The sequence below is a fragment of the Gracilinanus agilis genome, chromosome 2, assembly GCF_016433145.1.
Source record: "Gracilinanus agilis isolate LMUSP501 chromosome 2, AgileGrace, whole genome shotgun sequence".
Taxonomy (NCBI): Eukaryota; Metazoa; Chordata; class Mammalia; order Didelphimorphia; family Didelphidae; genus Gracilinanus; species Gracilinanus agilis.
In genome coordinates this window covers 82,894,412-82,915,691 of record NC_058131.1, presented here as the reverse complement: position 1 = coordinate 82,915,691, position 21,280 = coordinate 82,894,412, and positions in this window count along the sequence as shown.

The window sequence follows — 21,280 nt, the reverse complement described above, 5'->3', positions numbered from 1 at the left end:
TGTATTTGCTCCACATAATAATATTTAACGTTTTATAGATTATATCTTCTGTACAAAATAAGCATCTTGAGGGCAGGGGCTATTTTCTACTTTGTTTTGTTTTTTATTTCTGGTGATTTGCTCCAGTGCCCTGAACATAGAAAGTATTTAATAAATGTTCAATGGATTTGTTCAATAATGCAGGACTTGGGCATTTCTAGGGTCAAGAGTAGTTTGACAAACATTTAAAAGTGAAATGTATTCACTTCATTCAGTATCATAGAAACACAGAAATCTAGAGTTGGAAGGTTCCCTAGTAGACATCTAGAACAATCCCCAAAAGGATAACTATAATATGTATTGTTTGAAGACCTCCAATGACCCATTATTTCCAGAGGGAGGCCATTATACTTTGGGACAGCTCTAATTGTGAGCAAGGTTTCCCCTGCCCCCTTCAAGTCTAACATAGCATCTTTGCAATCTTAATTTATTGCTCCTGGTCTTGCCATCTGAAGTCAACCAGAAGTCTAATCATGAATCAATGAAGAATGTATTGCAATAATAATGTATAACCCAGATTGAATTGCTTGCCAGCTCTGGGAGGAGGAAGGGAGACAATTTGGATCATATAATGTCAGAAAACTCATGTGGAGATTGGCTATGACATGTAATTGGTAAAATAAAATATCTTTATAATAAAAAAAATTTTAAGGATACATTACAAGAAATTTTTGCTCACCAGTGACAAGCAGAGACAAGTGTGAGAGACTTTCTCTCAGTGACTGAATATTTCCCATACCCATTTACTCAGAAGCATATTGGCTTAGGTACTCACCTCTCCAACCCTATAGTTCTCCAGTCCATGTCCTAATATCCCTGTGTTCTGTTGGACTGCTGTTTGTGTTTGGTGCAGCATAGATAATTGAAATAAAATGCCTAGTTTTCATCATTAAATATCATGTATTGTCTCTGGTCAAATCACAATACTTAAAAATAATAATTCTATTTCAAAGGTGCATAAGAAATATGCTTTGCTTTGCTTTGCTTTGTTTTTTCACAAGGGTTGTATCATCTTGATACTTCTGATTTCAACCTTCAAACTCCTTAAGGGATGTGAACATTACTTTTTGAAATAATGTTAATTCACTTGAATAATTTTTAAAAGTTTAAATTCTAAGATCCCAGTCATAGAACAGTGTGTTAAAGGCAAAGTAAATTTATGTTCAAGTCAAATAAATAATCATGTCTCCTCCTACTGCTTTCCAAATCACTAATGATTTGCCAAGGAGGTTGGTGACTTTTAAAAGATGACCAAACAACTTCTTATTATTCACCATTGAACAAGATTTAAAAGGGCTTAGTGACTCCCTTACATTTACTCAAACCTGGGTTATATTAAAAATGGGACGAGGAAATGACCAGTTTGTTTCTCCCACTTGGCTCCAGCTCACACATTCTCAATCATGAAATAAGAGAACAGAAAAGGACTTGTGGGCCAGTGCTTTATTTAGAAAGAATTAGACAGAGACAGAGACAGAGACACAGAGAGACAGAGAGATACTGAGAATAACTTCTCAGAACACAAGAGAATATTCTTTTCAAACAGAAATTTAAAAATAAATATGCATCATAAGAAAGAAGGCATCTATCTGGGTCTTAAAAGAAGGAGAATAGAAGATCCAGGGGACAGGAATTTTCTCCTTCAATAGCCTTTCCTTTGGGATTTTTAGATGTCTTTGTTTAAAGCTTTCTCTTGCCTTTTCCCCTTGATTCTCTCTTTCTAAATTCTGAACAACATTGATTTTTAAATGGATTTTCATTGATATCTTTTTACATTTTGACATTGCCTAGATTTCTCCTTTTATTCTTTTCCTTCCCTTCAAGAGAGTCAAGTCAATAAGGATTTAAATGCCTACTATGTGTCAGGTACTATGCTAAGTGCTAGGGATACAAAGACAAAACTTGAGTCTCTGCTTGCAAGGAACTTACAATCTAATTGAAGGAGACAATATGAAAATGACTATGCAAATAAGATATATTAGATAATTTGGAGATAATTTCAAAGGGAAGGCTTTGGCATTAAGGTTTGGAAAAGTGGCTTTGGTACTCACTCTCTTTTAGAGAAGGTGGAATTTTAGCTGAAAGCCATCAAAGAAAGCCATCTCTTAGAAAAAAGAAGTGTTTAAAATAATAGAAAAAAGAAGAATATAAAGAATAATACTGTAAAATTCAGAAGAAAAATCTGAATAAGAGAAAAATTCAGTGAAGTCTCTTGACATATGGGGGAAAAAATCGAATGTTAAAGGCAGTGTTTCATACTATTAATAGGCCTTACCTCTGGAAAAGAACAGGACCCATAACAATCTGTGTTTTTGAGGCTAAGCCCATTCCTTAAAATTTCACAAACTTTTGTTTCACTGTTTGGCTGCATTTTTGTTGTTTCCATTGACATTGTTGTAGTCATTGAGCCTGTTGTTTTCCTGGATCTGCTTTTCTCACTTTATATCAGTTCATGTAAGTTTTTCCACGCCTTTCTTCATTTGTTATGTTTGTTGTTTTTGACAGCACAAAAATATCCTGTTACCTTCATGGACAACAATTTATTTAGCCATTCCCTGATGCATGGGTCAACACTGAATTTTTTAAGAGCAAGCTGGAATATTGACACATCAGAATTCAGAAAAGATATCTTTTTATCTTAATCCTAATATTTTATCCATAGAAGGTAGTATTTGTTTTTTGTTTTTTTTTTCTTCCCTTCCTGGCACCTGACTTTCTTCAAACCTTAGTGAGGGTGTTTAAAGAGACAGAATTCTTGCCTTAGCTCTTCAGGCTATTCCAGACTTCAAGTCAAAAGATTGGAGTTTGAACTCTCCCTCCCTCTCTCTCTCTCTCTCTCTCTCTCTCTCTCTCTCTCTCTCTCTCTGTCTCTCTCTCTCTCTCTCTCTCTCTCTCACTATCTGTGTGACCTTCAAAAAGTCACTTAACTTTTCTGCACTTCAGTCTCTCACATGTGAAACAGAGGCAAGAATATTTACCTCCACTGGGTTGTTGTCCTGTTCCTATGAATATATGTGAAACATATAAAAATAATTCATTATAATTGTAATTATTCGGTCTCAATCCAGATCCAGAGTTCTTAACATCCCAGTCCATGGATCTTTTAGGGAAGGGATTTGTGGATAGATTGAATGGGGTCCAGGAACCTGTATATTTAGCCATTCCCTGATGTATGGGTCAACACTGAATTTTTAAGAACAAGCTGGAATATTGACACATCAGAGTACTGACACATCAGAATTCAGAAAAAGAGATCTTTTTTCTCTTAATCCTAATATTTTATCCATAGAAGGTAGTATTTGGTTTCTTTTTCCTTCCTGGCACCTGACTTTCTTTATATATATATATAAATATATGTTCATTTTTTTAAATTTTCATTAAATTTGGCATTTCCTTTCATTACTTAAAAAGACTCTTCTGAGGAGGAATCAGTAAGTTTCACTGGACTTCCAAAAGAGTCCTTAACCCCCAAAAAGAACCCCTGCTGCAGATTATTCCCATATTTCTTCCTTTTTTTCTTGTCCTTGTAACTGCTACTCTCCATGTTCCTACTTTTAACTTTCTTCAGTATTACCCCCTAAGCCTTATTGATGTTTTCCTATGCTAATAGAGGCCATCAAAAATTCTTCTATGCACTGCTTGACCAATATTACATGAGAAAGGGTAAGAGAAGGAAAAAAGAAAAAGTAACCAACTCACCCTGTAACCAAAATATTTTGCAATCTATTCAGCTGATAGTTCTGTGTCAAAGGATGTTGACTTTATACTGAGAGTCCAATGGACCAAGATGCTGCTGTGTGATCCAGATTGTCCCACTGGCAGGATGCCACAGCTTGAGGATACAAAGGTCACTCTTTCCCCTTGATCTTGGGGGATTCCACCCAGAATATCCTCCTTGAGCCACAGGAATCACTGGGCTTCTGTGTCTTTGATGGTAGAAGAGTTTACAGTAGTGCTTCAATTAGGGCCCAGGAAATAAACTTTGTGGAAAGTTATTAGCAGACCACATCCCCTTTCTGGGTTATACTTCAATGCAAAATCAAGATAAACTCAGGGTAAACAGATTATTGAAGAGAGAAGAAAAATTTGATACCACCTTGCCCAACTTTCTTGTTTTATAAATGATCAAACCAAGGTTTAGAGATGAGTTTTCCTTGTTTCCATAGCTAGTTAGTGGCATAGCTGGGCCTAGAACTATAGAATCCAAATTAGGATTCTAATTTGCAAAGGGCAATTGAGTCTTTGTCCCAGGGGAAAAGTTGTTTCTATCTTTAAAAAAAAACTCCAACCAAAATATTGGGGAATGGAGGAAGGAAGAGATAAAAGATTCTAGTTAAATCAAATTTTCTGGTTGATTAAGGAATAGCAAAAAACTTTTTGCTTCAGTATACATTGCAAACATGTTTCCAATGATTAGTCCATCTAAGTCTGGTTGATGAGTATAGACTTTGTAGTGCTTAAGGACCACCCTTCTCAACAGAAGCAACAAAGGGACATGGAAGAGTCAGATAGAACTGATATAAATAAAAGCTCTTCCTACCTGTGTGCCCTCAGAAAAATCATTTACTTCTCTAATGCTTGTTTCCTCATGGAGAAGATATCTTATTCTACTCTCAAGTCCCTTCCAGCCCCAAATCTGTGGTGCTATGACTAATTGGAGTTTAAATCAGAGGACCCAACACCTTTGCATAGAGGAGATGCTTAATAGATGTTTGTTGGATTGAAAGGAATTGGATTTGAGTCCCATCTCTAGTATGTTGCTTCCAAAAGTCTTTTTCCAACTCTGTATCTATGAATAATGAACATAGTAAGTAGGGAAGTGGCCCAGGTATTAAGAACACTGCTCTGGGTCAGGAAGACCCCACATCTAATCCATCTCATAGCACTTACCAACTCTATGATCCTGGTATTTTTCAGCTACCTGCAATCTGTAATAATAATAGGAGCTACCTCACAGAGATACTGTCAGGATCAAATGCGACAATATACATACAGTGCTTTGCAAACCTTAAAGCTCCATGTAAATGTTGCAATTTTATTATTGTTGTTGTACTAGCTTGTGAGGTATAAGCAAGTGACTTCAATTATCTGGGCTTAGCTTTCTTAGTAAAGTTAAGATGGACTAGACAAATTTTAATTTAGTTTTAAAACTTTAAATCTTATGATGTTAGGATAGCTTTCAAGGAGAAAATATGGGAGATGATGCTGAATTTGTATTCCTATATTTTTTGTACTATATTTTTCCTTTAGCGTGTGATAAAGATACTTTAGCTAACAGGTGAAAGATGAGATTTTACTCCAGTCTTTTACTCCAAATATTCCAGTGGGAAGACTTCCATTAGGTATAGCTAACTGAATGTTTTGGGCTATTTTTTTTTAATGATTTTGAATATATAGAAACTATCAAATGATAAAGAAGGAATCAGCACGAAGCATAGATGATCTTATGACTCAAGTGACTAATTAGGTGCCAGAGGACCTGGGTTCAAATACCAGCTTGGGCCATTTATTTAATAGCAGCTAGGTGGCACAGTAGATAAAGGGCTAGTTCTGGAGTTAGTAAAAGCTGAATTCAAATCCTGCCTCAGACACATAATAGACATGTGACTAGAAAAGACTTCATATGTTTGCCTCAGTTTCCTCATATGTCAAATGAACTAAAAATGGAAATGGCAAGCTACTCCAGGATCTTTGCTAAGAAAACCCAAATGGAGTCACAAAGAGTCAGACATGACTGAATAACAACTTATTTAACCTTTTTTAAAAGCTCAGTTTTCTCATCTGCAAGATGAGGGGCTGGAACTAGATAAACTCTAAGGTCTTTTCTAGTTGTAAATCTAAAACCTAAATATGACTTTGGTTCATAATTTTCTTCTCATTAATTCCCCCAATTAATTAATTAATTGTTTTTCAGGTGGGGAAATTCAAATCAAAAGGTTTTTACATCTAAAACTTGTTTTCTCCTCTAGACAAAATAAAGCGAGATTTTTGTCTTTCAGCATTTTTACTAAAATACCCACCACCACCACAGTTTTCATATTTTCCTCAGGGATTTGGGGGTGATAGGGACAAAAAAATGGGTCTGTTTCTTGTTAGGCGTGCTGTTTCTTGTCTCCCTCCTAAGTGCATTGCATTAACTCAGAGAAGTTCCCAGAAAGAAGCTGTTTTCTCAGCTTTCTCAGCTTCCCTCATTTTCTGAGGAATTATGCAAGTGGGAGGTCGAATATGTAAGGTTAGGGTGACTGAATAAATCAATCAAGTCACTTCACTCTATCCCACTTAAAGTAAGTGATAAGATGTTCAGTTATTCCATTTCAATCATGGGCTTGATGTGAAGTACAGAGTCTTTGAAACTAGAGTGACTTTGTACAAGACTAATGTACAGAGAGGCTGAAGAAACTTACTCCCACCATAGGAGTCATCCTTAAATTATCATGTGATTTGAGAAAGTAGTCTCTCCAGAAATTGTTGTGAACGTGGACGACCAGCTAAGTCTCCAAAAGGATGAAAGGGTAGTTGGAGGGGTAGGTGGAAAGAAGAGTGGTTTCTGTGTCAGCTTTGGTTTATATCTCCTCATCATCATCACAGATGACCTTGTGAGCTTTTTTTTTTTTTTTTTTAATCCTTACTTTCTGTCTGGGAATCAATTCTGTGTATTGGTTCCAAGGCAGAAGAATGGTAAAGGCTAGACAATGGAGGGTAAGTGATTTACCCAGGATCGCATAGCTAGGAAGTATCTGAGATCAGATTTGAATCTAGGACCTCCTCATCTACAAAATGAGGGGCAAAAAGAAATAGCAAACTACTGTCTCTACCCACTGGACCACCTAGCTAACACAATCTTGTGAGCTTTTAAGGACCTGTAGGATTTTGGACTTGCTATCTTCCCATCAATGTTGTAGCAGCACCCCCAAATCAGGCACCAATTGTGTCTTCATTGGGAATCAAGGACAGTTGGGACATAGATTCATATTTCTAAAAACTACAACATTGAGGAAACAGGGTAGTGAGGTGTCTCAGTGGAAGAGACCTAGCCTTGGAGATAGGGGGTCCTGGGTTCAAATGTGACCTCAGATGCTTCTTAGTTGGGTGACCCTAAGCAAGTCATTTAATCTCAATTGTCTAGCCTTTACTTCCCTTCTGATACTTGGTATTGATTCTAGGACCAAAAGTAAGGGTTTAAAAAAAAAAAGAATACAACAAAAATATATTCCATGCCTAAAGGGAACTTCTTGAGCTTACTCTGTAAGCCAGCCATACTTGCATATTCTCTCTCCTGAACGCAGGGATGATCCAATTTCTATCTCTTTGGCTTTGGGCTGGCTGTCCTCCATGTCTAGAATGGATTTTCCTTTTCTCTTCTACCTCTTAGCATTCCATATTTCCCTTAAGATTCAGCTCATGGAGCCTCCTTTATCTTGTGAAGTCTTTCTTGATACCCACAACTGGAAGTGCCTTCTCTCCCCAAACTACATTGTGATATATTCATATATGTATACTTTATTAATATTTTTTTTACATCACCTAAAGTTTGTCCTGTAGGCTTCCCTTCCTCTTCTGAGTCTCTGTCTCTATGTGTTCCTCTTCTTTGTCTCTTTCATATAGTATACATGTTTTGCTGGACAATATATTCAGGCTTTTGTTGTTTTAAATTTGATCATGGGAGATAGTAAGAAAGATAGATTAATAGAAAAAGAGATTACAGATTATCCACATATAATGACTATATATGATGATATATGAGACAGATTAATAAAAGAAAAAGGAAATTCTTTTTGTAGATTAATAAATTATAAACTTTTAAAAATAAATTGATATAATTAATAAAATTAAATTTTAAATAAAGATTAATAATGAAATATTTACATATCATCTTATATAGTCATTTATGTATATATATATATCCTTTTTTATTTTATTAATCTGTCTCTTTCACAATCTCCAACTCCTCCCAGCCAGGATCAAATTTGAAAATAACAAATAGAATCTTCAATTCATAGATATGTAGTCCAGCAATACAAATTCTCTGAGGTTCCTTTAAAAAACAATAGCTTTGTCAGATAACCTTTATTCTCTGATAAGTACAGCCAGCTGGGGAGAAAGAAGGGGGATCCTTGCAGAAAGAACATGTTCTAGCACTAGTTATTCTTACTCTAGGTGGGGACTTCCATCTCTGTGTCTCAAAGTCTTTATGTGTCACACTGGGATAATAAGTAACCTACCTCCCTCACAAGGGATCAGATGAGATAACTAATGTGAAAGTATAAGTATATAAATACAAGATGGCATGTTGCTATTATTATTCACCAGTTTCAAAATTCCAACTCTTAGTATCAAGCATGTTTGTTGTTTAATCATTTCAGTTGCAGCCAACTTTTTGTGACCTCCTTTAGGGTTTTCTTGGCAAAGATACTGGAGTGTTTGCCATTTCCTTCTCCAGTTTATTTTACAGATGAAGAAACTGAGGCAAACAGGGTTAAGTGACTTCCCCAGGGTCACACAGCTAGGAAGTATCTGAAGCCATATATGAACCCAGGAAGATGATTCTGCCTGATTCTCAGCCTGGTGCTCTACCCACTGTACCACCAAGAATGTAAGTGGATTTTAAGCCTGACACAACTTGAAATGGGACCTAGTTAGGGCTCAAGGACTAATATTTATGACAAAGGAACCACAGGATTTTATAACACCTATGATTACCCATCTTCTCTTAAAAAGGACCTCAAATTCAGGATTGGGTTCCCAGGGTAACTCTGCTTTGTTTTTCTTATCTTTAAAATAAGGAGGTTGGACTCCCTGGTTTCTAAGGTCTCTTTCTGCTCTTGGGCTTTATAATCCTATTTTAGCTGGAACCATTAACAATTGGAATATCAAAAAAAGCTTCTATGACAAAGCAGCAGTTGGGCTGAGTCTTGAAGAAGTTAGAGATTAAAGGTGGGGAAAGTGAGGAAGGATTATATTCATCACTTATTTTCATTATAGGCCCTTGATCCCCGCCCCCACCTCATAGCCCTCACTTCTTCTACAAAGGCCCTTTTCCTTTCCTGTTTAAAGAACTCTATTCTTCTATTTTTATGGTGGGTACCATCATCCTTCCAAAGTCTCCTAAAGTTGCATCCTCAGGAGGCATCCTGGATTCTTTTCTCTTCCTCACTGAATTGGCTATGTTTGCTCATAAACTACCTTTATAACATCTTTCACATCTGTTTGCTTCTCCCTATTCCTGTCCCTGGGGCAGAATTCTAGACCCGAAGGCCAGAAGATTCATCTTCCTGAATTCAAATCTGGCCCCAGACACTAACTAGCTATGTGACCCTGAGCAAATCCACCTTATTTGCCTCAGTTTTCTCATCTGTAAAATGAGGTAGAGAAGGAAATGGCAAACCACTCCAGTATCTTTGCCCAGAAAACCCCAAATAGGGTCCGGAAGAATTGAACAACTGAACAACAACAAAACTAATTTGTAGGGAAGTTTCGTTCAAGGTCATCTAAGTGGTTAAGACTCAGTTTTCTGACTTTCAGAGATAACTAGGTTTCCTTTCCTCCAGGCTTCCATATTTGTATCTACTTTCTATGGATTCATACTATAGACTTATCTATGCACAATTGGTTCCCATCCCCAGTAGAATACAAAATCCTTGAGGACAGGGACTGTTTTCTTTTTTAGTCTTTGTTTGCTTCTTTATCATAAGTTGATAACACCAGGCTTCTAGGAAGCTCAAAGTCACTCTTATTTCCCCAACATTCCAGAGAGGTAGGAATGTGACTCACTCTGAAGGAATCAAATAGTCCCTGAAACATTGCAGGCATTTTAAAAATGCTTAGTAATTGAAAATGAATGCAGCAAAATTACAAAGAACAAGCTAGGACCCAAAGGGGGCACAAGAGGACACCTCCCCCAGTCTCCTTTGCAGAGATTGGAGTGGGAGGCTGGAGTGAGGAACCACCTGTTTGGAGGTTTGGATATATTATCAGATTTTTTAGATTTTTTTTTCTTTAAAAAAAACTTCATCACATGGATTAGTTCTTTGGAAGGGAAGAGAAGGGAGACCTGTGGGAAGAAATTTAGGTGATACTAAAAAAAAAAAAAAAAAGGTGGAATTTTTTTAAATGTTTGATTGAATTGACTAGATCAACTCCTTTTACAATCATAACTTTAATTGATGTTTTTGGTGTTATTCCTGGTCTTCTGAATCATATTTGCTTCTTTTTGTAATAAAAAAAATTAGACAACAGGATTTTATATCACTCTCACCTTTGTGAGTTTGAAGAAGTGAGCTGCTGTAGAAAATTATCTACAAAAGCTTGACAGTTTCTTTTTTTGTTGTTTCCCTTAAGGACACCATCAATGGATATGGGCAAGAGAACCTCATTAAGATTGTTTGGAGATGATAAGGTAGAAAAAAAGGAAAGTAGATGCTTTTTTCTAAATCACTATGGTTATGTGTTTTTTGGGTATTAGTACCAGTTACTATTTTATCTTATTTTGGAAAATCAGACTCTGAAATTATCCTGAAAAATATTATCCTCAAATAATCCTTGAAAGTCTTTAAAATTGCATCATGTAAAATAGATTTTTTTTTCTTGTACGTATTTAGTCGGTTCTAACTGCTTTTCTTAGATTCATCTTCATGATGATATTGTCACTTTCTCACAGAGTGTTTTGGGAACTGTGGTGGTATAATCCAAATGTACTGGTTCTGCTATTACTGATAAAAACAGATAATAGTGAAATACTGGCAGCTCTGTTTCATTTTGTAGGTATTTGTTATCCTTCCAGTTTCATCTTCAAATACACTTGGGACGATCTAGCTCAAATATGTTTCATGTAAAACCCCCTGCAGGCTGATTTTTTCAACAGTTTTTTATTATTTGAGGAAACCATATATAACATTCTTTCATTTTCCTCTGTAATGCTTTGTAAATGAACTTACATTCTAAACCAAAGTTGACTTTGGCTATTTTGCCTCTTGACTGGGAAGAAGATCAAATATATCCTGGCAAAGGTGATCTTCTGAGCTGTTGGGCCTTCTCAGTGTGACTGTTCTCTGTCAGTTAAATATCTCCAAGAAATAGTGATAGTCAGCCAATACATCTCTTGCTATTTTTTGATTTAATTTGTTTAATCAGAATGTATTGTTGTTGCAATGCTTGCAGTCTTCTCATTTCTATTTTGTCTTCTAACTTGGTATTCATTTTGAGCTTTATTTTAACTAGTTGATCTAACCACTAGACAAGTGATTCTAAAATAATTTCCAATTGAGTACCAAGTTATTTCCTATATGTTACGATGGAACCAGTTTCATTTTGGGGGATGTTGCTCAGTATTTGACACATCAATTGTCTTCAAGTCACTTCTTGAAGAAAGTACGATGAACAGTTGGGAAGTGAACAGTCTTTGACTTTGTTTATTTTTTATCTTGAACCCTTTTTCCCAACGTAGTTTACATTTAATTCCAAACAACTATAAAAGAAGAAAATCCAAAATGCCTCAAAACATGTGTTAAACTAGAAAAATACAACTGTTAAATAGTCATAAAAACCACTTCTTTAATCAGAGAAGAGTACTGTACAATTTCCTTAGCCCTCCACACAGATTCACTTGCCCCAAACCACACAGAGCCCCAAGGCTCTGGCTACTCTGGACACTGAGACCCCTTGGAGAAATCACCATGCTAGATGACAACTCCAAAGAAAAATAGAATTCAGGAACTGAGGATGGGAGAATATGGTTGACTGACTTTACAATGGGTACAAAGTCATGAGGAGTCCTGGACAGGATTATCAGGCCCAAAATGAACTCCTAAAATAACTCCAAAAAGAATATCAAAAAGTAATAATAATTAAAGACTTAGGAGAAAAATTAGAAAAGCAAATGACAGAAAAAGTCAACACTTTAGCACAAAAACTCACTGAATAAAACAGATCCCAGAAAAGGAAATATAAAACCTCTACCAGGAAATTAGCTCTCTAAAAAAGGAAGTACACAGCTTCAAAGATGAAAATGGCTCCCTAAAAATTAGACTTGGATAATTGGAAGCTAATGGCTCCATAAGACAGTAGGAAACAATAAAACAAATTCAAAAGAATACAAAAAAAATAGATCTGAAATATCTCACTGGAAAAACAACTGTCCTGGGATGTATTAAACTTAGGAGAATTAAACTAAGAATCATTGGACTATCTGAAATCTAAAAACAAAGAAAAAGAGCCTGGATAACATATTGCAATAAATTATCAGGAAGAATTGCCCTGATATTCTTGAACAAGAAGGGAAAATAGAAATGGAAAGAATCCACTGATCACTGCCTAAAAGAGATTCAGAAAGAAAAATATTTCTGAACAGGGAAAGGCTGAAAGGAGAGAGAAAAGGATAAATGGGGGGAAAATAAGATGAAAGGAAATAGTTTCTAATCATAACTGTGAATATGAACAGGATACTCACCCATAGAAAGGAAGAGGAGCACAAAGTGAATTAAAAGCCAGAATCTTATAATGTGTTATTTATATGAAACACAGGGAGACACAGAGTAAAGGGCTAGAACAGAATCTATTATATTTCAAAGTTTAAAAAAAGCAGTAGTAATTATGATTTCAGATTGATTGTAATGGAATACTATTTCACCATAAGAAATGACAAGATGGTCACAAAAAAACCTTAAAGGCTTATTTGAAATGATTCAAAGTGAAGTGAGCAGAACCAGGAGAATGTTGTATATAGTAACAACAATAAAGTACAATAATGGTTAACTGTGAATGACTTATCTATTATCAGTAATGCAAGGATCAAGGACAGCTATAAGGGACTCTTGACAAAAAAAGGCTCTCCACAGCCAAAGATGGAACTGATGGACTCTGAATATATATTGAAGCATGTCATTCTTCACTTTATTTCCTTCATGAAATTTTCTCTAGTGTGATATATCTTCTTTCCCAATGTGAGAAATATGGATATATGCATTGTATGATAACACATGTACAATCTATATTATATTTCTTGTCATCTAGAGGAAGGGGCAAGGGTGGGAGAGAGGAAAAGAAATCTATTGAAAAATGTCAGAAAATGATTATTGAAAATGATACTAAAATGTAATCTGGAAAAATTATATTAAAAACATGAAAAATTTTTTAAAACTCAGGTGATCACTGAAGCAAGGAATTCTAAGTGGCAGATGTGAAGGAATGAATTATGGATATGTGAGATAATTTGTACAAAGGTATAAAGACAGTGGATAGAATGTCAAATTGTGTGTAGAAAAATCAAGAAGGCTAACTTCCTGGGGGAACAACTCAACAAGTTGTGGTATATGATTATAATAGAATGCATTTGTATCAAAATGAATTATAAGTAGTAAGATTTCAGAAAAACCTGGAAAGATTTACAGAACTGATGAAGAGTTAAGTGAACAGAACCAGAACATTGTACATAGTAATAGCAGTAATGTATGATGAACAATTGTGAATGACTTAGCTATTCTCAGCAGTACAAGGATCCAAAACAATCCCCAAAGACTCATAATGAAAAATGTCATCTGCTTCCAGAGGAAGAACTGATGTAATCTAAATGCAAATGGAAATGTACAATTTTCACTTTCTTTCTCCATTTTTTTTTTTTTGGTTTTTGTTTTCTTGTTTTGTTCAAGTTTTCTTCATAAAATGACTAATATAGATTTGTTTTTCATGATTGCTCATGTAAAAACTAAAAAAAAAGAAACAACTGTGATTTCATTGGTGTGAGAACTCATTCACCTACACAGAAGATTTTAAATTAGAGTTTTAGAGAGTTGCCTGAAGCTCAGAGATAATTAACCTCTTCACATAAGTAGCAAATGACAGAATCAGGATCTGAATCTGGGTCTTTCTGACTCCAAGTCAAGTATCTCATGCTGTCTCACAAGGATCCTGTAAGTAAATTAAATAAAGACAGATTAAAACTGCTACCTCAACTTGCCTGTGCCTTCAGCTATTTATGAAACTCTAAATGTAGCTACTTACCCAGTCATGTGGAAATAAAGTACTCTAACAGCAGCTAACAATAGAGAGGGTGAACTTATATATATATATAAATATATATATGTATATACACACACATACATACATAAATCTTTGCACGCAGACATATGTGTAAAGAATGTTTCTGTGTGAGTACAAGGAATTTTTTTTCATATGTCATTTTATAAGTATATACATATATAACATTTGTACTTATAAAAATACCATATGTAATGAAAACTATGTGTAAATATTTATAAAAATATCTTCATCTAAGTAGGCCTGTAACATTTAATATTTTCAATAAATTCTAGTATAAAACTTGTATGTTAGTGCCAAACAGAACATATAGTTTGAAAAATGAACCCTGAGTAAAACTGTCAGGAGTCTGGCATTAAATTCAGGTATCAGCCAAAGGAAACTCTGAAGCAGTTGTCATTTAAAGAAGGGAAACACCACTAGAGTCTTATCTTCATTAGCTGTTTTCCTTGTAAAATTTCTAGCATGAGCCCTGCATAGTTTCTCACTTGACTTTCAACCTTATGGCCATTTGCCTTGCCAACTATTATTTTCTTTGAGGCTTTTCACACTCCACCCACAAGTTTTGAACAGTTGTCCCATACTTCTTGTCACTTAGTTTGCAGCTCTGGTGTTTTTTAAAAAGACTCTGGGGGCAGCTGGGTAGTTCAGTGGATTGAGAGTCAGGCCTAGAGGCAGAAGGTCCTAGGTTCAAATCTGGCCTCAGACAGTTCCAAGCTGTGTGACCCTGAGCAAGTCACTTGACCCCCATTGCCCACCCTTACCACTCTTCCACCAAGGAGCCAATACACAGGAGTTAAGGGTTTAAAAAAAACAAAAAAAACAAAAAACACTGGTCAACAGACTTCAGAAGCACCTAGCAGAGTAAGGCACTTTCAATGATATGATGCTAAATAGGCTGTTGCAGCCCAAGTATCCCTGTGGATATTTTCCCATATAATCTTTTTTTTTTTAACCTTTACCTTTGTAGGTTACTGTTACACCTTCTATTTAATATCTAATTAATATTTAATCAATACCTATTTAATATCTATTTAATATTTAATAAGATAATAAGATAATGTTTATTATTCCAAGGCAGAAGAGTGGTAAGGGCTAGGCAATGGGAGTTAAGTGACTCTTGTCCAGGTTTACACAATTAGGAAGTATCTGAGGCAAGATTTGATCCCAGGACCTCGAGCTACCACTACCCCCTTTCTCATACAATCTTGTAGTACAAAATATCTGTCCTGTCTGAATGTTGAGGGCAGTGATTATCTTTTGCTTCTTTTTGTATTCCCAGTATTTCGCACAGTGTTTGGCACAATGGTGGTTGTTTTTCAGTGGTGTCCAATTCTTTGTGACACCCTTTGGGGGTTTTCTAGGCAAAGATAATACAGTAGTTTGCCATTTCTTTCTCTAACTCATTTTACAGATGAGGAAACTGAGGTAGAGTGGCTTGCCCAAGTTCACACAGTGTCTGAGGCCACATTTGAACCCAGGTCTTCTTGATTCCAGGACCAGTACTTTCTCCCCTGTGCCATCTAGCTGCCCTCTGGCACTTAAAAAAAAATTTGGTTGTATTGCTTGATTATCTCAGGGCCCAAAGGCTGGACCGTGACAACTCCCTTCTCTGGTCTTGCTTACTTTCAAGTACAGCCCTCAATAGCAGGGACTGCTAACCTAGGTTTAATACCCATCACAGCTTAATTTGGCAGGCATAGATAATAACTGAAAAAAAAAAAACTTTCCCTTTCTTCTTCTTTATTCCCTTGTCATATAAAGGAAAAGAGAGAGTTGGCTCAAGCAATTGGTATGGTTATAAAGTTTGTATCCTGGAAGTAGCTCCTTTCCTCTAGAAGTGGGGGGTGGGAGTAAGGGGAATAAGCAGGAGTTTGAAAGTGATTGGAGGGCACAGGTGCTCCAGCTTCAACGGCTTCCCTACCCGTAAAACCACCCACTCGGGACCAGCTGCAACTCCTTCCGGAGTAATCATAATTCACAAACAACCCCCGTCCACCATGTCCTCTGCCTAGGTGCAGGAGAGAGGAAGGTTCTTCGTGCCTGAGGGTGCTACCATGCTGGGAGAAAACACTTCTCTTTGAAACCCACAAATCTAGCGGGGAAAAACAGGAGAATTTCCAGTTGCCCGGGCTCCACCAGCCGTAAGCCTGAAAAAATCCACCTTTCCGGGTTTTCATGGCCTCTTGCAGGGGAAGGCTGGAGGAACTGACAGAATATGGGTTTCCATGCGGGAACTAAACCTGGAAAAGGGATGGGAGAGTGTGCACAAGAGAGGAAGGGAAGGCGGATAGGCGCGAAGCCAAGCAGGGAGGCGATGGTTTGGGTCTCCCTGGCATTGCTGAAGTTGTGCCCTTGCTCTCCAGCACGCAGTTTTCTCTGGTAGGTTCTTCGACCTCCTTGGGAACCTACATGAAATTAAATGACAGGTTTGGTTTGTTGAGAGACAGACAACTCGGGGCCCTCTAGGAGGCGGCTTTTGTATTATGATGGTAATAACCTAGCATTTCTTTAGAGATTTAAGGTTTGCAGAACGGGGGTGGGGTTAGGCGAAGGAGAAAGAGACAGACGGACAGACATGAGAAGAGAGAAAGAGAGAAACTAATAAGGTGGTCAGATGCATTCATTATCTTGGGAAACAGTCAGACCGACTCCCTGGGGACCAGTCCTTAAATAAAGCCATTTTTTACTACCACTCCTTGGGATGAGATGAAACGTGTGTGGGGAGAGGGAGGGGGGAAGAAAAAGGGAGAATTGTAGCCTTTCCTCCAGCTAGGTGCTTACGTTCTAAAGGGATCCTCCAGGGTTGGGGATACAACGGAACCGCGAGGGACTAACAATAGAGCCCCATTGTTCTCCAGGAGTGCGCCCTGGTCGGTATAAATGAACTCCCTCCAGCTCTGGGACCAAATCTGCTGCGCCCTCTCTACTCACCCAGGGTCAGTGGGGGAAGGGAGGGTTGGTACTTGACCCTGGCAGCGGCAGGACTCAGCCCAGGTGAAGTGGGTTTGGCTCAGAAGCTGCTTTCCCCAGGGCTCCTCCCATCTTCGCTTTGGCTCCTCCCCTTCCCCGCGTAGCTTCCACCCATTTCAGGTTCTGTCCCCGGCGTTGGAGGCGAAGCTCTCGCACTCTCCCTCCCACCTTTTCCCTCTTGCCCTCGGCGAAAACGACCAGAGGGCTGTGCAGTCTGTAGTCCGCGCGGTTTGTGGGAGTGGGCGACCCTAGCCAGCTTCGGAGGACAACACAGAACTCGGTGCCAACTACCACCGTGCAGTACCTCCACCTTTAGCTCGGTGCCTTTCTCCCCAAGGGTGAAAGGAAACGAGACAGCTGCACCGGTTCTCTATAGCAACTGGAACTGCAGGCAGAGAGAGCTCTACAGCCCAGCCGGGGAGCAAGGCTAGGGGCTGCCAGTCCCAAGGGACCACTGCAGCTTGGGCGGGGCAGCCGGTTCCAGGAGCTCAGCCGGTGGCTGTGGATCCCCGGGGACAGACATCTCGTAAGTTGCTTCCAAGCTTACCACCCTTTTTTCTGTAGGTCCATGGGGATCCGGAGCTGCTGTGTGGGATTCCGGCTTGCCCTGAGTGTGGGGGTGGGTAGAACTGGGATTCTCTTCGCAAGCAAGGGTTGCAAGGCTCTGGTCTTAGGGAGGAGAGCTGAAGAAATTACCTTGTCAAAGGGATCATAGTCTCCAGTGGTCCTAAAAGAACACAAGGGAGCATAAAGCAGCTCGAGGGGGAGAAGGTTTAAAGGCATTAAGCCAGATAGCTCTATGATTTGTACCCACCAGTTTTCAGGGTGCGGTTTCCTGGGTACAATGCATCCTCGTTTGGCTGGGGACAGAATCATTCTTGGATGCCCATTGTATTTTCTGGTTTGGTAACAGCACCGCACTTGGCTATGAGGTTCTTTCTGGGCCAAGGGCACTGGGTAGAATTCTGCAGGCTCACACTGTGCCCTGTGATCTAGGGTTGGCATTGCCCTTACTGTTTCCTCCTTAAGAGGTTAGGATTTGAGAGAGAGGAAATGTAGCCTGGTACTCTAACCTGCCGGCCAGAGCCTCTGAATTGTGCTTTTAAAACTGGTTTCTGAACAGCTGAAGCAATTTGAAAGCCCCCCCCCCCCCAATCAACCAACCAACCAAAAAAAAAAACCACCAACTTCTAAGTAGCTTGTCTTAAAGGACCATCATTCAGATGGAGAGGAGAGTTGATCTAATTAGAGCCATTTACCGAGTAGGGATTATTATACCGGCTCTCTTCTCTTCCATCCACTCCCCCTTCCTGCTTTGAGAGGCATGTGTTTCATCATAAAAATAGAAAGGAGCATATTTTTTTGGCAGGACGTCCCTCTTACTGCTCAGTGCGGAAGGGGTCAGTTTAAAAATAAATACATACTTGAATGTTACATTACCTAACCAGACTACGGCTGTGACTTTAGGCTACAGTGTAAAGAAACATCAAAGCCAAGTATACAGCTGTGTTGAAAGGAGCAACCCCGCACACCCCCACATACTCCAAGGCTCTGCTGACAGCCAAGCGGTTCTATTTGACTTTAGGACAAAGCAAAACAAGAAACAGTAAGCCAACGAATTAAAAATGCTTGGTCCAGCTGCTCTTTAGGATCATGAAACTGCCAGCTCCTGATATGTTGAGGTGAGCAGGATGCTCTTTATGTGCTCCCTAGGGAGGAAGATGCAAGGAGGAAGGCGCTAGGTGAATGTTAGCTAAACAAGGGCTCAAGGCTTGGAGATCTCTTGAATCAGTGAACAATTTTCTTCTGGGTGCTATCTATAAAGCAAACAGTGAGAGATCTCCTCCCTTTTATAAGAGGAAGTCCTAACATCACAGGAAGACAAAGGCGTCTGCGGAAGGTGCAGTAGTAAAGAAATCACGAAAGATTTCTTGGTGTCTTAGATGTCCAGAGTAATGACTTGAAAGAAATAGATGTCTATTATTTGTGAAAGTTATTTAGCAATTAAAGAAAAGGTACTTCTGTAATTAACAAGGATCAATTTATTAGATGCTAGAGGTTCTGAGACAGAAGCAACACAAGAAACCTAGTATTTCCCCTCAGGGAGCTTAGGTTGTTCTGTGGTGAAAAATATATAAATGTGTTAATAAATACAAATATGTGTATGTAGTGCTTGTATGTGTATCATATAGTCATTTAAGGAGGAGGAAGGGGGGAAAGTTGTGCTAGAGAGAATATATGTTTGGGAAACTAAGCAAAAAAGAATTTATAAAATTCATGTGTTTCAGGCATTGATCCTTTCATGGGAGGTTGTACTTGGAACAGGTTTTTCATTGAAGGTATTCTTTGAGATGATCTTTGAAAATAGCTGGGGTTTCCAAGCAGCAGAAGTAAGAAGAGCCCATAGGAACTGTGATTCCACTGGAAATTGTCATTGGTTATCACTTCTGGTGGAAGGAAGGAATGGAAGAAAGAAAAAAAAATTTATTTAAATGTGTACATAATAAAATCTCCAGTGACATTTTAAAAACCTAAAGCTCAGATGTGAGAGCTATGTAATTTTTGGAGCTGGCACTTGAAAAGAAATTACAAGAGATCTTTTTTTCATGTGATCTATATAGTAGTCTCTTGTGTATCCTATCAATTGTAAGTTTCCCAGCAGGTTCCAACACCTGCTGAGTCCACCACTGGATTTCAGGTTAACATCTATCCTGGGTTCATAGTTTAGAACTTTTACAAGAAAAATATCAGAACAGACAAGTTTCTCTTCTTTCTTTCTTTTTTTTTTTTTTTTAAACCCTTACCTTCTATCTTGGAGTCAATACTGTGTATTGGCTCCAAGGCAGAAGAGTGGTAAGGGCTAGGCAATGCTGGTTAAGTGACTTGCCTGGGGTTACCCAGCTGGGGAAGTGTCTGAGGTCAGATTTGAACCTAGGACCTCCTGTCTCTAGACCTGGCTCTAAATCCACTAAGCCACCCATCTGCCCCCAAATTTCTCTTACTTCTGGGATATAATTTAGTTATGAATCTAAGCATTAAGATGTTTGCATAGGGACATATCACATTCTTCATACAATATAATACACAATATTCAAGATATGATTAATTGCATCTCACCCCCCCAAAAAACCTGATCTTTGAAATACTATTTCATATCAAGAGAGTTCAGTAAAGTGCTCTCAAGGATTTTTGGAGGTCATTTTATAAAAAATTTGCTTTTGATACAGGATGAACAAACATTTAGTCTTTAAAAATTCTTCACAAGTGCCTCACCTAAGTGGAATTGCCGGATCTGCTATGCAGCCTTTTCTTTAATGTGATATTTTGTTTTACATCCAGCATGTTCCTAAAAGCAGCTTTCTTGCTGACGAAGCCCATGGTGTTAGCCAGCTTTGCCGATAGAGTTGTTTTAACTTATCCTCCAGAATTTTTACCAGACCACCGAACTTTCATGACCTCCTCTGACACTTGTCAGCCATGGGCATGAGGAGGAGGAGCATGAAAAGGCCAGGATCACTGTTCTGGATTATATCTTCCATTTTAATTTAAAGTATTGCTTGAGTCTGGTTTCATTTAGTATTAGCCCAATTTCTTTCAGGCCATCACTCAGTGGGCCTGTTCTGTTTTTTCAAGGAAGGAACAAGAACGTAGAACTATATTTAACTGTATTACTTAAAAAAAAAAATACACCACTGTCAGAATCAGCCACTAAGTCTTCTTGCCAAGTATTGAATTCTTGGAATTCTCCAAAAATATCCTAGCATAACAATCTAGTCTAGTATTAATTATGTGGGGGGATATTTTGAGAGGTGGTTTAAATGGAATTACAACATTTTTCCCAAAAGCAGTATCACAGGTACACCAATTTTTATAGGAAGCAGAATGGAATAGTGGAAAAGGTCAAAAGCTGGGTTCAAATATCACTTTGCTGTCATCTTAGTCCAGTGTTTAACTCTCTTGACTTTAGTTTCCTAATCTATACAACAAAGGTCTTTGGATTTGGTGACCTTGAAGTCCCTTCTGTCTATAAATCCATTCTACTACTAAGATATCTCTCTCTTATTAAACCCTTACCTTCTGTCTTTGAACAGATAAGGCAGAAGAACTGATAGGTAATTGGGATTAAGTGACTTGCCCAAGGTCACATAACTAGGAAGGTCAGATTTTATCCTGGGACCTCCAATCTCCAGACCTGACTCTATCCACTGAACCACCTAGCTGCCCCTCTTGGTTTTCA